This window comes from Triticum aestivum, chromosome 6A (assembly GCF_018294505.1).
Source record: "Triticum aestivum cultivar Chinese Spring chromosome 6A, IWGSC CS RefSeq v2.1, whole genome shotgun sequence".
Lineage (NCBI taxonomy): Eukaryota > Viridiplantae > Streptophyta > Magnoliopsida > Poales > Poaceae > Triticum > Triticum aestivum.
This window is the reverse complement of record NC_057809.1, coordinates 574,284,303-574,299,363: the sequence shown is the minus strand read 5'-3', so window position 1 is coordinate 574,299,363 and position 15,061 is coordinate 574,284,303. Positions and strand designations below refer to the sequence as shown.

The 15,061-nt window shown below is 40.6% G+C and overlaps 3 long non-coding RNA genes across 3 annotated transcripts; all 3 read left to right on the top strand.

Annotated features, from left to right (window-relative positions):
• The first annotated feature begins 3,592 nt into the window (after positions 1-3,592).
• Positions 3,593-4,151, top strand: LOC123131089 (uncharacterized). The gene is made up of 2 exons (XR_006464060.1): positions 3,593-3,719; positions 3,848-4,151. It is a non-coding gene; the product is annotated as an uncharacterized lncRNA (long non-coding RNA).
• A 2,781-nt stretch (positions 4,152-6,932) lies between these two features.
• LOC123131087 (uncharacterized) lies at positions 6,933-7,425 on the top strand. Its single transcript, XR_006464059.1, has 2 exons — positions 6,933-7,058; positions 7,187-7,425. It is a non-coding gene; the product is annotated as an uncharacterized lncRNA (long non-coding RNA).
• Positions 7,426-10,099: 2,674 nt separating this feature from the next.
• Positions 10,100-10,648, top strand: LOC123131086 (uncharacterized). The gene is made up of 2 exons (XR_006464058.1): positions 10,100-10,228; positions 10,352-10,648. It is a non-coding gene; the product is annotated as an uncharacterized lncRNA (long non-coding RNA).
• The last annotated feature ends 4,413 nt before the right edge of the window (positions 10,649-15,061 follow it).

The following is a 15,061-nucleotide window of genomic DNA, read 5'->3' as shown; positions in this document are numbered from 1 at the left end:
CGAGATTGTTTTATCCGGGTCATAGCCACAAGATGTGGATGCTAGCCAACCGGAGAAAGAGTCAGACTACGTGCCACACAATGTTTGTGGTCCTGATACTGGGCAGAGTAGCCAGTCGATAATATTAGCTGTTTCTGGTTTTGCTGATGGGGATGAGGAAGGGGATGAAATGCAGAGGGTGATGGAGGAAGAGGACGAGGATGGATTGGTGGAGGAACTGGATTCTGGAAATTCTGAGGATGAAGTTGAGGTACCGATTCCTTCTGCATGGGAGCAGGACATATCCACCGGCCTTACGGTGAACGATGGCCATGAGACTCCATGGCAGTATAATCTGAAGGGGGTTTTATAGATACAGAGGAGAAAATGGCGGGAAAGAATAACTACGGTATGGCGGGAAAGGGTTGGCGGGAAGGGATTGGCGGGCAAATAAGGCGGGAAGGGATTGGCGGGAAAATAAGGCGGGAACGGATTGGCGGGAAAATAAGGTGGGAAGGGATTGGCGGGGAGGGGTTGGCGAGAAACAGGTGGCGGAAACATATGACGGGAAGGGGTTGGCGGGAAACGGGTGGCGGGAAGGGTTGGGCGGGAAACGGGTGGCGACAAAATACAATTCAGCATGAGCCATGCAACTTCGGCCTAGGGTTGACCAAAAAGTGACTTTTCGGCCTAGACTTGACCAAAAAGTCTATTTCGGTCTAAGTGTGGCCGAAAAGTACTACTTCGGCCTAAGTGTGGCCGAAAAATACTACTTCGGCCTAGCTATGGCCGAAAAGTACTATTTCGGCCTAGTTGTGGCCGAAAAGTACTACTTCGGCCAAAGATTGGCTGACGGGCTATTAGTTTTGGTTTTTTTTTCATTCTACGCTATAGTTTCCGAAATTGCTACAAAAAATAACATAGTTTTGAAAAAAACTCTCCTTCTTCCTCCAGCCTTACTGCTTCCTCCTTGCTCCTCATTCTTCTTCCAGTCTTACTTCTTCCTCCTTGAGCAGCGAGTGGAGTATGGTGAATATTCAACCCGGAGTCGCCCTGCACCTAGAAGGGGAGGCGATGTCTTCATCGTCATCGTCGCCTGAGGGATTGAGCATCAACAAGATGGAAGGGGAGGCACGGAAATGGGGAATGGCGTGCTGGGCAACGGAGAGATGGGAAGAGGCACAACCTGACGTTCGACTGAATCGTGGGACCGGCACATATTTTTTTCTCTCTCTGCTACATCACCCCGACATGTCATTTGTAAAATCTATCTCTCTGGTCCAGCTGGGTGGAACCAGCCTACCTCAAAACATTGCTAGGCTAGGCCCAGGAACCTTACATGTCAAGATTCAAACGAGTCTCTAGCACTGTTAACCATGCTGTCGCTACAGTACGTGACACAAATCTCGACGCACCGGATTCGCGGCCAACGACACAGATAAGAGGGTGCCTAGGCACCCGGGATCTAAAAAATCAGTCTCATTTGGATGTGACACCTCAATCCAGCGAGATGGAGTGGGGTGGCGGTCCCTCCTCCCTGTGTGGCCTCGTTGCGGATCAACGATGCGGGGGGCGCTGCCTCCTTGATGCAGTGCTTGTGGATGGGCGCCAGTTCTGGCTCGTCGGCGTGCCGGCGTGCCGGTGATGAGGTGGATAGCTTCGGCGTGGTGGTGGCGCTGCCACGATGCCTAGGGCATGTGGGCCAGCGGAGGTGCTTTGCATAAGGATGTGGTGTTGGGCAGTGCTCCAGGTAAAAGCTTGTCAGGCTTTTGTCGACCGACGGCTTCAGTGTTCGTGAACGTCATTTCAACTCTTTGGAGGCATCGCCATGGAGTCCACCCCCTGCTTGGAGCCGGTTCTTCAGGTGAAAACCTGGCCCGGTCGGGGTCGGGCAACGGCGTCAGCATCGTCGCTTCCCTCTTTGGGGCGTCGTCTTGAAGGCTTTGGATCCCGTTCGCGTGCTCCATGGGCTGGACGCTCGCGAGATTGCGGTCGACAGGTGTCCGTCCGGCGATGTGGTAGTTCTGCGTGGCTTCTTGTGTGGCAACGATGGCGGCTTCGGGTGGAGTTGGTTTGCAGATGAGTCTTGGTAGTCGGTCTCTTCTACCGTGTTCGAGGGTTCATCGTGCCTCACTTTGTTTTTCTGAAGTCAGAGTTGCTGAGGAGGCGCCCTTGCGGTGACGATGACACGAGATGGGTGGTCAATTCTGGGGCTAGCTCGGCGCAAGCCCAACACTTTTCTCCTACAATGCTCGTCGACAAAGTCTGAGGTGCTTGGTCGTCGGCACGTGCAGTTCACTGTTTGGCATCGGCCGACGCAGGCCTCTTCGCTTGTTTGTGGTGAGAGCTACATCGGTGGTGGAGTCGGAGTCGCCCTCGCGGAGGCGTGATAACGATGACACTGGGCTGCAACGTCGACGACGCTTTTCTCCTTGACGGCGTGTGTGCGTTCTTGTGTGGGTTGTCAGGTCGCCCTATATGCCTTGCTTTTGCAGGCATGATGTGACAGTTTTTGTTTGATTTTTCGTTAATTAACTGGACAACTGTCCTTGGTCTTTTTAATGAATTGGGCTCTAGGGGACCGCGTTTAAAAAATCACAATTTAAAACTTCATTTGATTGATTCAGTCAAGTAAACAAAATTATGAATCCAAGAAAGAAAATATATCTACTACCTTCCACTGATCCGCCAAATCTGTCAAGACAAATAAAGACATTAAGAACCAATATTTCTGAATCTGAAGTACTCAATTATCCTATGAAAAAGGTCAAATATGCAATTGACAATCATTTCATACTACTAGTGTAGCCTACCCATTCCCCAACATGATGGTTTTAAGAACCACCATATACTACTGACAGGTTGCATACTCGTCAGTAAGTGCAAGCTTACGTTTGTCCAAGCATTTATTTATTGTTGATAGAGTATAAATGCAAAATTTATAACAATGTATAATACAAATCAAGCGAAAAGAAGCAATACCAATAATTATGCATGCCACCATATAATAGAGGTCAATAAATGCCGCAAAAAACAATATCAATAATTATAACATATACAAACGATTGCATGATATTTATTAAGATTCATGAAGATACATCAACATTAATTTAGCAGAAAAAGCGCAATATTGATACCTAATATTCATGAGTATGGAGTACTCCAGCAATATTTATTTTTCAGATCATGTATATGCAAGATTCATCAATGCATAAGATTTGATTGTGCAAGCCTATGTATAAACTAAAACAATATATCACACAAAAAATAATATAAAACAAATGTAATATATACTTACATAAGTGTGGATGATACAAAATAGCCAACAAGATCGGTATGGGTACTATTTTATAATGGAGACATAAATGCAGTGCCGATACCTAAAGATTTTATTTTGGCTCAATATGTTATCTTCGACATTAAATGTCATAATGATGAAATATATTTTTTTTTGCAAAATAAAATCTTTGGTATTTATGTAAAACTAGCAAGATACGCTGATACTAATTAGGGGAGGTACATAAATGCATAAAATCAACCAATTGATATCTAAGATTTTATTGTGCGTCTATATAAACACCTGTAAAGGAGCTTGGAAATGAAAAACAAAGATTGAACATAAGTCATATTTTTCCTCATGGCACTCATCAAGAGAAACACAAGGATGGTCATGTACAACATAGCTGTTGCCTTATTGGTCATTGTGTTCATGTTCTCAAAGTTGCCGTCCTGCCAAGCAAGTAAGCAACATTATTTATATTTTACATGCTGTTTCCAAATGTTGAAATTAATTAATCTATGAGCAAATATTTTTGTTCTATGGACTGTATTACTAATTTTTTTTATTATGTGATGGATTGCATTGTAGTTCAACGACGCTCATGCAGAGATTTAGCGGGTTGCACTCATGAGTCGTGCCAGAGTGACTGCTTAGAAAGAGGCTTTCGTCCACCTTATCAATTGGAATGTGAAACCAACCAGCATCATCTTCAGTGCTGCTGTAGACAATTCAGTTCCATATTAAAATGAGAGCCACAAAGTTTCTCAGCTTATGCAATGCAATGCTGTATACTGATGCCAATAATTGAATAAACTTATAAACATAGGTATTAGAGGCATCAATCTCATTGGATTGCCATGGAACATTTTAATGAAGGAAGACTGACCACATAGGATGTGTTTGTTACACCCATACATGTACATGGGGCGTGTTGGAAATATGAGCAGTCTACCATATGATTTAATACATAAAAATAGTAGATAAAACATGACCATAATAGTAAAGATTAAACTAGACATGTAGTCTAATAGAGAGTGAGAAAATAACATATGTAGTAGTGAATTTGAACAAGGCATATCTAGTCCAATTACTAGAACAGGAAATTGAACTAAAATCAGGAAAAAACATATTAAATAGCGGAGAATGAACACGTCCTAGACAGGAGCAGGGGCGGCACCATTCACGATGCTGTCGCCCTTGTTACCGAAGAGGTTGCCGATGTCCTAAAAGAATTCATCATTGGGGAAAGTGTCTTCAACATCTGTAGCGACATCTGGGGTGGAGAAGCCAGTAGTCGCACAGAGCGCTCCCCAAACACCTTATTTCCCTTCACCCGTGCATGACTCAATGTCGCGTGGTTCCGGAGGCCTACTGTCCCTATCGGTGATGCACGCCATAAGCCGGGATGGAGAAGAACCTGGTAGCGTAGTGCTCTGGAACATGGTAGTAGGAGGCAAGTGGTGCTCTGTTTCTGTGTGTCTATGGAGAGGAGATACCTCTATTTTATAAGCACAGAAAGAGGAGGCAAATAGGCTGTATAGGACGTGTTCATTCTCCCCTATCAGCGGTGCACGCCGTAAGCTGGGATGAGGAAGAACCTGGTAGCGCAGTGCTATGGAACTTGGTAGTAGGAGGCAAGTGATGCTCTGTTTCTGTGTGTCTATGGAGAGGAGAGACCTCTATTTTATAAGCACAGAAAGAGGAGGCAAATAGGCTGCGACGGGAAATGAAACAAAGAGACGGGAGATGGAGACGTAGCAGCCAAAGCCCAACAAACCTCGTAACCAATCTCCACTAACTACAGCAGCAAAACGCTTCAGCTTCATGCATGCTCTAGGCATTCCCGCAGCCCGTGGCGTGACGCAGTGTGTCGTGATGAGGCAAGGTGAGGCGAGGCAGGCGGCAGAGGAGGAGCGCGTGAGAACCTCTCTTTTTATCATGCTCATACAAGTGGGGAAAGAGCTCACCTTATGAGGAGGTGTAACTCTCTCTCAACTAGCAATATAGGACTAAACTTTAGTCCCACCTATTGACATGCGTGAATGGTCCAAGCTAGCCTCTAGGATTTATTATGAATTTCTGAAATATTTATTGGGCAGGACCAATATGCACTAGTAGAAAAAGGCCCATTTGTCCCAGTTCATGAGGCCCATTTGTCCTGGTCTGGGAACCGGGACTATAGGGTCGGCGCTAAAACCCAATACCTTTAGTCCCGGTACGGCTATCGAGACCATACGGTCGATACTATATCCAATCTTTGAACTTGTCACAACTTTTGCATTCGGGCTCTGTTTTAGACCATCTTCATATCCATTTTGATCTTCTCGAAGAGATCCATCCCATAGTGAATTCAACAATAATTTTGAATTAATCTTGACATAGTTCAAGCTACTCTTTATGATCGTGCCACTTTTCAGCGTCAACGGGTTACAATGCTTTTAAATAAAAGGTGCAAATAGTTGAAAAGTATTGCACCACTAAAGCGTACCAAGTTACAAAACCGGAGATTTTTTTAGCAATATCTGAGATAGCAACACTAAGTATTAATACCCCAGTATCACATTCCATATAGAAGAGCAGCAGTATGTGCACCTAGTGAAAATGAGTCATACAACTTGGTTCAGGCTCCATTCTACTTCAGATGACATACATCAACTCAAGCATAAAGCACTGCAAATCCTACTTTAACTTAGGAATAATAAGATGTGCATAAGCATGAAACCATGTAATCAGTCTACAATTATGCAAGACCCACAAGAAAGATCTTGGTTGTTGTGCCCTTCCATTTGTTCAATAAAACAGGGGACATTTTTATAAATACCCTGAAGCATGAAACATCAAAGATCAATTATTATAGCCGATTATAAGCATAACGGGAAAAACTCTGAAATGTTTACTACAATGGTGTTGCTACATACGGGCTGCATAGTCGTCAGTATGTACAAGCTTACGTTTGTCCAAGCATTTATTTATTGTTGATAGGATATAAATGCAAAATTTATAACAATGTATAATACAAATGAAGCGAAAAGAAGCAATATCAATAATTATGTATGCCACCATATAATAGAGGTCAATAAATGCCGCAAAAAATAATATCAATAATTATAACATATACAAACGATTGCATGATATTTATTAAGACTCAGTAAGATACATTGACATTAATTTAGCAGAAAAAGTGCAATAATGATACCTAATATTCTTGAGTATGGAGTACAACAGCAATATTTATTTTTGAGATCTCGTATATGCAAGATTCATCAATGCATAAGATTTGATTGTGCAAGCCTCTGTATATACTAAAACAATATACCACACAAAAAATAATGTAAAATAAATGTAAGATATACTTACATAAGTGTGGATGATACAAAATAGCCAACAAGATCGGTATGGGTACTATTTTATAATGGAGACATAAATGTAGTGCCGATACCTAAAGATTTTATTTTGGCTCAATATGTTATCTTCAACATTAAATGCCATAATATTGAAATATATAATTTTTTCTAAAATAAAATCTTTGGTATTTATGTAAAACTAGCAAGATACACTTATAATAATTAGGGGAGGTACATAAATGCATGAAATCAACCAATTGATATCTAAGATTTTATTGTGTGTCTATATAAACACCTGTAAAGGTGCTTGGAAATGAAAAACAAAGATCGAACATAAGTCACATTTTTCCTCATGGCACTCATCAAGAGAAACACAATGATGGTCGTGTACAACATAGCTGTTGCTTTATTGGTCATTGTGTTCATGTTCTCAACGTTGTCGTCCTGCCAAGCAAGTAAGCAACATTATTTATATTTTACATGTTGTTTCCAAATGTTGAAATTAATTAATCTATGAGCAATTTTTTTTGTTTTATGGACTGTATTACTAATTTGTTTTATTATGTGATGTATTGCATTGTAGTTCAACGACGCTCATGCAGAGATTTAGCGGGTTGCACTCATGAGTCGTGCCAGAGTGACTGCTTAGAAAGAGGCTTTCGCCCACCTTATCAATTGGAATGCGAAACCAACCAGCATCATCTTCAGTGCTGCTGTAGACAATTCGGTTCCATATCAAAATGAGAGCCACAAAGTTTCTCAGCTTATGCAATGCAATTCTGTATACTGATGCCAATAATTGAATAAACTTATATTTTCTTATAAACATAGGTATTAGAGGCATCAATCTCATTGGATTGCCATGGAACATTTTGATGAAGGAAGACCGACCACATAGGATGTGTTTGTTACACCAATACATGTACATGGGGCATGTTGAAAATATGAGCAGTTTACCATATGATTTATTCCATAAAAATAGTAGATAAAACATGACCATAATAGTAAAGATTAAACTAGACATGTAGTCTATCGGAGAGTGAGAAAATAACATATGTAGTAGTGAATTTGAACATGGCATATCTAGTCCAATTACTAGACCAAGAAATTGAACTAAAATCAGGAAAAAAACATATTAAACAAAGGAGAAGTGAACACGTCCTAGATAGGAGCAGGGGCGGCGGCATTCGTGATGCTGTTGCCCTTATTACCGAAGAGGTTGCCGATGTCCTAAAAGAATTCATCATTGGGGAAAGTGTCTTCGACGTCTGTAGCGACATCTGGGGTGGAGAAGCCAGTAGTCGCACAGAGCGTTCCCCAAACACCTTATTTTCCTTCACCCGTACATGCCTCAATGTCGCGTGGTTCCGGAGGCCTACTGTCCCAATCGGCACTGCACGTCATAAGCCGGGATGGGGAAGAACCTGGTAGCGCAGTGCTCTGGAACTTGGTAGTAGGAGGCAAGTGGTGCTTTGTTTCTGTGTGTCTATGGAGAGGAGAGACCTCTATTTTATAAGCACAGAAAGAGGAGGAAAATAGGCTGCGAAGGGAAATAAAACAATGAGACGGGAGACGGAGACGTGGCAGCCAAAGCCCAACAAACCTCGTAACCAATCTCCACTAACTACAGCAACAAAACGCTTCAGCTTCATGCATGCTCTAGGCATTCCCGCAGCCCGTGGCGTGACGCAGTGTGTCGTGATGAGGCAAGGTGAGGCGAGGCAGGCGGCAGAGGAGGAGCGCGTGAGAACCTCTCTTTTTTATCATGCTCATACAAGTGGGGAAAGAGCTCACCTTATGAGGAGGTTTAACTCTCTCTCAACTAGCAATGTGGGACTAAACTTTAGTCCCAGCTCTTGACATGCGTGAATGGTCCAAGCTAGCCTCTAGGATTTATTATGAATTTCTGAAATATTTATTGGGTAGGTCCAATATGCACTAGTAGAAAAAGGCCCATTCGTCCCAGTTCATAAGGCCCATTTGTCCCGGTTCGTGAACCGGGACTATAGGGTTGGTCCTAAATCCCAATACCTTCAGTCCCGGTTCGGCTACCGAGACTATAGGGTCAATACTATATCCAATCTTTGAACTTGTCACAACTTTTGCATCTGGGCTCTGTTTTAGACCATCTTCATATCCATTTTGATCTTCTCGAAGAGATCCATCCCATAGTGACTTCAACAATAAGTCTGAATTAATCTTGACATAACTCAAGCTACTCTTTATGATCGTGCCACTTTTCAGCGTCAACAACTTACAATGTTTTCAAATAAAAGGTGCAAATAGTTGAAAAGTATTGCACCACTCAACCGTACCAGGTTACAAAACCGGAGAATTTTTTTAACTATATCTGAGATAGCAACACTAAGTATTAATACCCCAGTATCACATTCCATACAGAAGAGCATCAGTATGTGAACCTAGTGAAAATGAGTCATACAACTTGGTTCAGGCTCCATTCTACTTCAGATGACATACATCAACTCAAGCATAAAGTACTGCAAATCCTACTTTAACTAAGGAATAGTAAGATGTGCATAAGCATGAAACCATGTAATCAGTTTACAATTATGCAAGACCCACAAGAAAGATCTTGGTTGCTGTGCCCTTCCATTTGTTCAATAAAATGGGAGACATTTGTATAAATACACTGAAGCATCAAACATTAAAGATCAATTATTATAGCCGGTTATAAGCATAATGGGAAAAAACTCTGAAATGTTTACTACAATGATGTTGCTACTGACGGGCTGCATACTCGTCAGTAAGTACAAGCTTACGTTTGTCCAAGCATTTATTTATTATTGATAGAATATAAATGCAAAATTTATAACAATGTATAATACAAATGAAGCGAAAAGAAGCAATATCAATAATTATACATGCCACCATATAATAAAGGTTAATAAATGCAGCAAAAAACAATATCAATAATTATAACATATACAAACGGTTGCATGATATTTATGAAGATTCAGTAAGATACATCAACATTAATTTAGCAGAAAAAGTTAATGATACCTAATATTCATGACTATGGAGTACTCCAGCAATACTTATTTTTGAGATCATGTGTATGCAAGATTCATCAATGCATAAGATTTGATTGTGCAAGCCTCTGTATATACTAAAACAATATACCACACAAAAAATAATATAAAATAAATGTAAGATATACATACATAAGTGTGGATGATACAAAATAGCCAACAAGATCGGTATGGGTACTATTTTATAATGGAGACATAAATGTAGTGCCGATACCTAAAGATTTTATTTTGGCTCAATATGTTATCTTCAACATTAAATGCCATAATGATGGAATATATAATTTTTTTCCAAAATAAAATCTTTGGTATTTATGTAAAACTAGCAAGATACGCTGATACTAATTAGGGGAGGTACATAAATGCATGAAATCAACCAATTGATATCTAAGATTTTATTGTGCATCTATATAAACACCTGTAAAGGAGCTTGGAAATGAAAAACAAAGATTGAACATAAGTCACATTTTTCCTCATGGCACTCATCAAGAGAAACACAAGGATGGTCATGGACAACATAGTTGTTGCTTTATTGGTCATTGTGTTCATGTTCTCAACGTTGCCGTCCTGCCAAGCAAGTAAGCAACACTATTTATATTTTACATGCTGTTTCCAAATGTTGAAATTAATTAATCTATGAGAAAATATATTTTTTCATGGACTGTATTACTAATTTTTTTATGTGATGTATTGCATTGTAGTTCAACGCCGCTCATGCAGAGATTTAGCGGGTTGCACTCATGAGTCTTGCCAGAGTGACTGCTTAGAAAGAGGCTTTCGCCCACCTTATCAATTGGAATGCGAAACCAACCAGCATCATCTTCAGTGCTGTTGTAGACAGTTCGGTTCCATATTAAAATGAGAGCCACAAAGTTTCTTAGCTTATGCAATGCAATGTTGTATACTGATGCCAATAATTGAATAAACTTATATTTTCTAATAAAAATTGGTATTAGAGGCATCAATCCTATTGGATTGCCATGGAACATTTTGATGAAGGAAGACTGACCACATATGATGTGTTTGTTACACCCATACATGTAGATGGGGCCTGTTGGGAATATGAGCAGTTTACCATATGATTTAATCCATAAAAATAGTAGATAAAACTTAAACATAATAGTAAAGATTAAACTAGACATGTAGTCTATCAGAGAGTGAGAAAATAACATATGTAGTAGTGAATTTGAACATGGCATATCTAGTCCAATTGCTAGAACATGAAATTGAACTAAAATTAGGAAAAACATATTAAATAGAGAAGAAGTGAACACGTCCTAGACAGGAGCAGGGGCGGCGCCATTCGTGATGCTGTCGCCCTTGTTACCGAAGAGGTTGCCGATGTCCTAAAAGAAGTCATCATTGGGGGAAGTGTCTTCGACGTCTGTAGCGACCTCTGGGGTGGAGAAGCCAGTAGTCGCATAGAGCGCTCCCCAAACACCTTATTTCCCTTCACCCGTGCATGACTCAATGTCGCGTGGTTCTGGAGGCCTACTGTCCCTATCGGCGGTGCACACCATAAGCCGGGATGGGGAAGAACCTGGTAGCGTAGTGCTCTGGAACTTGGTAGTAGGAGGCAAGTGGTGCTCTGTTTCTGTGTGTCTATGGAGAGGAGAGACCTCTATTTTATAAGCACAGAAAGAGGAGGCCAGTAGGCTGCGACGGGAAATGAAACAAAGAGACGGGAGACGGAGATGTAGCAGCCAAAGCCGAACAAAACTCGTAACCAATCTCCACTAACTACATCAGCAAAACGCTTCAGCTTCATGCATGCTCTAGGCATTCCCACAGCCCGTGGCGCGACACAGTGTGTCGTGATGAGGCGAGGCGAGGCGAGAAGGGCGGCAAAGGAGGAGCGTGTGAGAACCTCTCTTTTTATCATGCTCATAAAAGTGGGGAAAGAGCTCACCTTATGTGGAGGTGTAACTCTCTCTCAACTAGCAATGTGGGACTAAATTTTAGTCCCACCTCTTGACATGCGTGAATGGTCCAAACTAGCCTCTAGGATTATTATGTATTTCTGAAATATTTATTGGGCAGGTCCAATATGCACTAGTAGAAAAAGTCCCATTTGTCCCGGTTCATAAGGCCCACTTCTCCCGGTTCGGGAACCGGGACTATAGGGTCGGTACTAAAGCCCAATACCTTTAGTCCCGGTTCGGCTACCGAGACTATAGGGTCAATACTATATCCAATCTTTGAACTTGTCACAACTTTTGCATCGGGGCTCTGTTTTAGACCATCTTCATATCCATTTTGATCTTCTGGAAGAGATCCATCCCATAGTGACTTCAATAATAAGTCTGAATTAATCTTGACATAGTTCAAGGTACTCTTTATGATCGTGCCACTTTTCAGCGTCAACGGGTTACAATGTTTTTAAATTAAAGATGCAAATAGTTGAAAAGTATTGCACCACTCAAGCGTACCAAGTTACAAAACCGGAGATTTTTTTAGCAATATCTGAGATAGCAACACTAAGTATTAATACCCCAGTATCACATTCCATATAGAAGAGCAGCAGTATGTGCACCTAGTGAACATAAGTCATACAACTTGGTTCAGGCTCCATTCTACTTCAGATGACATACATCAACTCAAGCATAAAGTACTACAAATCCTACTTTAACTAAGGAATAATAAGATGTGCATAAGCATGAAACCATGTAATCAGTTTACAATTATGCAAGACCCACAAGAAAGATCTTGGTTGTTGTGCCCTTGCATTTGTTCAATAAAATGGGAGACATTTGTATAATACCCTGAAGCATGAAACATTAAAGATCAATTATTATAGCCGGTTATAAGCATAACGGGAAAAACTCTGAAATGTTTACTACAATGGTGTTGCTACTGACGGGCTGCATATTCGTCAGTAAGTACAAGCTTACGTTTGTCCAAGCATTTATTTATTGTTGATAGAATATAAGTGCAAAATTTATAACAATGTATAATACAAATGAAGCGAAAATAAGCAATATCAATAATTATACATGCCACCATATAATAGAGGTCAATAAATGCCGCAAAAAACAATATCAATAATTATAACATATACAAACGATTGCATGATATTTATAAAGATTCAGTAAGATACATCAACATTAATTTAGCAGAAAAAGTGCAATATTGATACCTAATATTCATGAGTATGGAGTACTCCAGCAATATATATTTTTGAGATCTTGTATATGCAAGGTTCATCAATGCATAAGATTTGATTGTGCAAGCCTCTGTATATACTAAAACAATATACCACACAAAAAATAATGTAAAATAAATGTAAGATATACTTACATAAGTGTGGATGATACAAAATAGCCAACAAGATTGGTATGGGTACTATTTTATAATGGAGACATAAATGTAGTGCCGATACCTAAAGATTTTATTTTGGCTCAATATGTTATCTTCAACATTAAATGCTATAATGATGAAATATATATATTTTTCCAAAATAAAATCTTTGGTATTTATGTAAAACTAGCAAGATACGCTGATACTAATTAGGGAAGGTACATAAATGCATGAAATCAACCAATTGATATCTAAGATTTTATTGTGCGTCTATATAAACACCTGTAAAGGAGCATGGAAATGAAAAACAAAGATCGAACATAAGTCACATTTTTCCTCATGGCACCTCATCAAGAGAAACACAAGGATTGTCATGTACAACATAGCTGTTGCCTTATTGGTCATTGTGTTCATGTTCTCAACGTTGCCGTCCTGCCAAGCAAGTAAGCAACATTATTTATATTTTACATGTTGTTTCCAAATGTTGAAATTAATTAATCTATGAGCAAATATTTTTGTTTTATAGACTGTATTACTAATTTTTTTATTATGTGATGTATTGCATTGTAGTTCAACGACGCTCATGCAGAGATTTAGTGGGTTGCACTCATGAGTCTTGCCAGAGTGACTGCTTAGAAAGAGGCTTTCGCCCACCTTATCAATTGGAATGCGAAACCAACCAGCATCATCTTCAGTGCTGCTGTAGACAGTTCGGTTCCATATTAAAATGAGAGCCACAAAGTTTCTTAGCTTATGCAATGCAATGCTGTATACTGATGCCAATAATTGAATAAACTTATATTTTCTGATAAACATAGGTATTAGAGGCATCAATCTCATTGGATTGCCATGGAACATTTTGATGAAGGGAGACTGGCCTCATAGGATGTGTTTGTTACACCCATACATGTACATGGGGCGTGTTGGAAATATGAGCAGTTTACCATGTGATTTAATCCATAAAAATAGTAGATAAAACATGACCATAATAGTAAAGATTAAACTAGACATGTAGTCTATCAGAGAGTGAGAAAATAACATATGTAGTAGTGAATTTGAACATGGCATATGTAGTCCAATTGCTAGAACATGAAATTGAACTAAAATTAGGATAAAAACATATTAAATAGAGGAGAAGTGAACATGTCCTAGACAGGAGCAGGGGCGGCGCCATTCGTGATGTTATTTCCCTTGTTACCGAAGAGGTTGCCGATGTCCTAAAAGAAGTCATCATTGGGGAAAGTGTCTTCAACATCTGTAGCGACATCTGGGGTGGAGAAGCCAGTAGTCGCACAGAGCGCTCCCCAAACACCTTATTTCCCTTCACCCGTGCATGACTCAATGTCGCGTGGTTCCGGAGGCCTACTGTCCCTATCGGTGATGCACGCCATAAGCCGGGATGGAGAAGAACCTGGTAGCGTAGTGCTCTGGAACATGGTAGTAGGAGGCAAGTGGTGCTCTGTTTATGTGTGTCTATGGAGAGGAGATACCTCTATTTTATAAGCACAGAAAGAGGAGGCAAATAGGCTGTGACAGGAAATGAAACAAAGAGACAGGAAACGGAGACATAGCAGCCAAAGCCGAACAAACCTTGTAACCAATCTCCACTAACTACATCAACAAAACACCTCAGCTTCATGCATGCTCTAGGCATTCCCATAGCCCGTGGCGCGACGCAGTGTGTCGTGATGAGGCAAGGCGGGCGGCAGGGGAGGAGCGTGTGAGAATCTCTCTTTTTATCATGCTCATACAAGTGGGGAAAGAGCTCACCTTATGTGGAGGTGTAACTCTCTCTCAACTAGCAATGTGGGACTAAATTTTAGTCCCACCTCTTGACATGCGTGAATTGTCCAAGCTAGCCTCTAGGATTATTATGAATTTCTGAAATATTTATTGGGTAGGTCCAGTATGCACTAGTAGAAAAAGGCCCGTTTGTCCCGGTTCATAACGCCCATTTGTCCCGGTTCGGGAACCGGGACTATAGGGTCGGTACTAAAGCCTAATGCCTTTAGTCCCGGTTCGCCTACCGAGATAGTAGGGTCGATACTATATCCAATCTTTGAACTTGTCACAACTTCTGCATCGGGGCTCTGTTTTAGACCATCTTCATATCC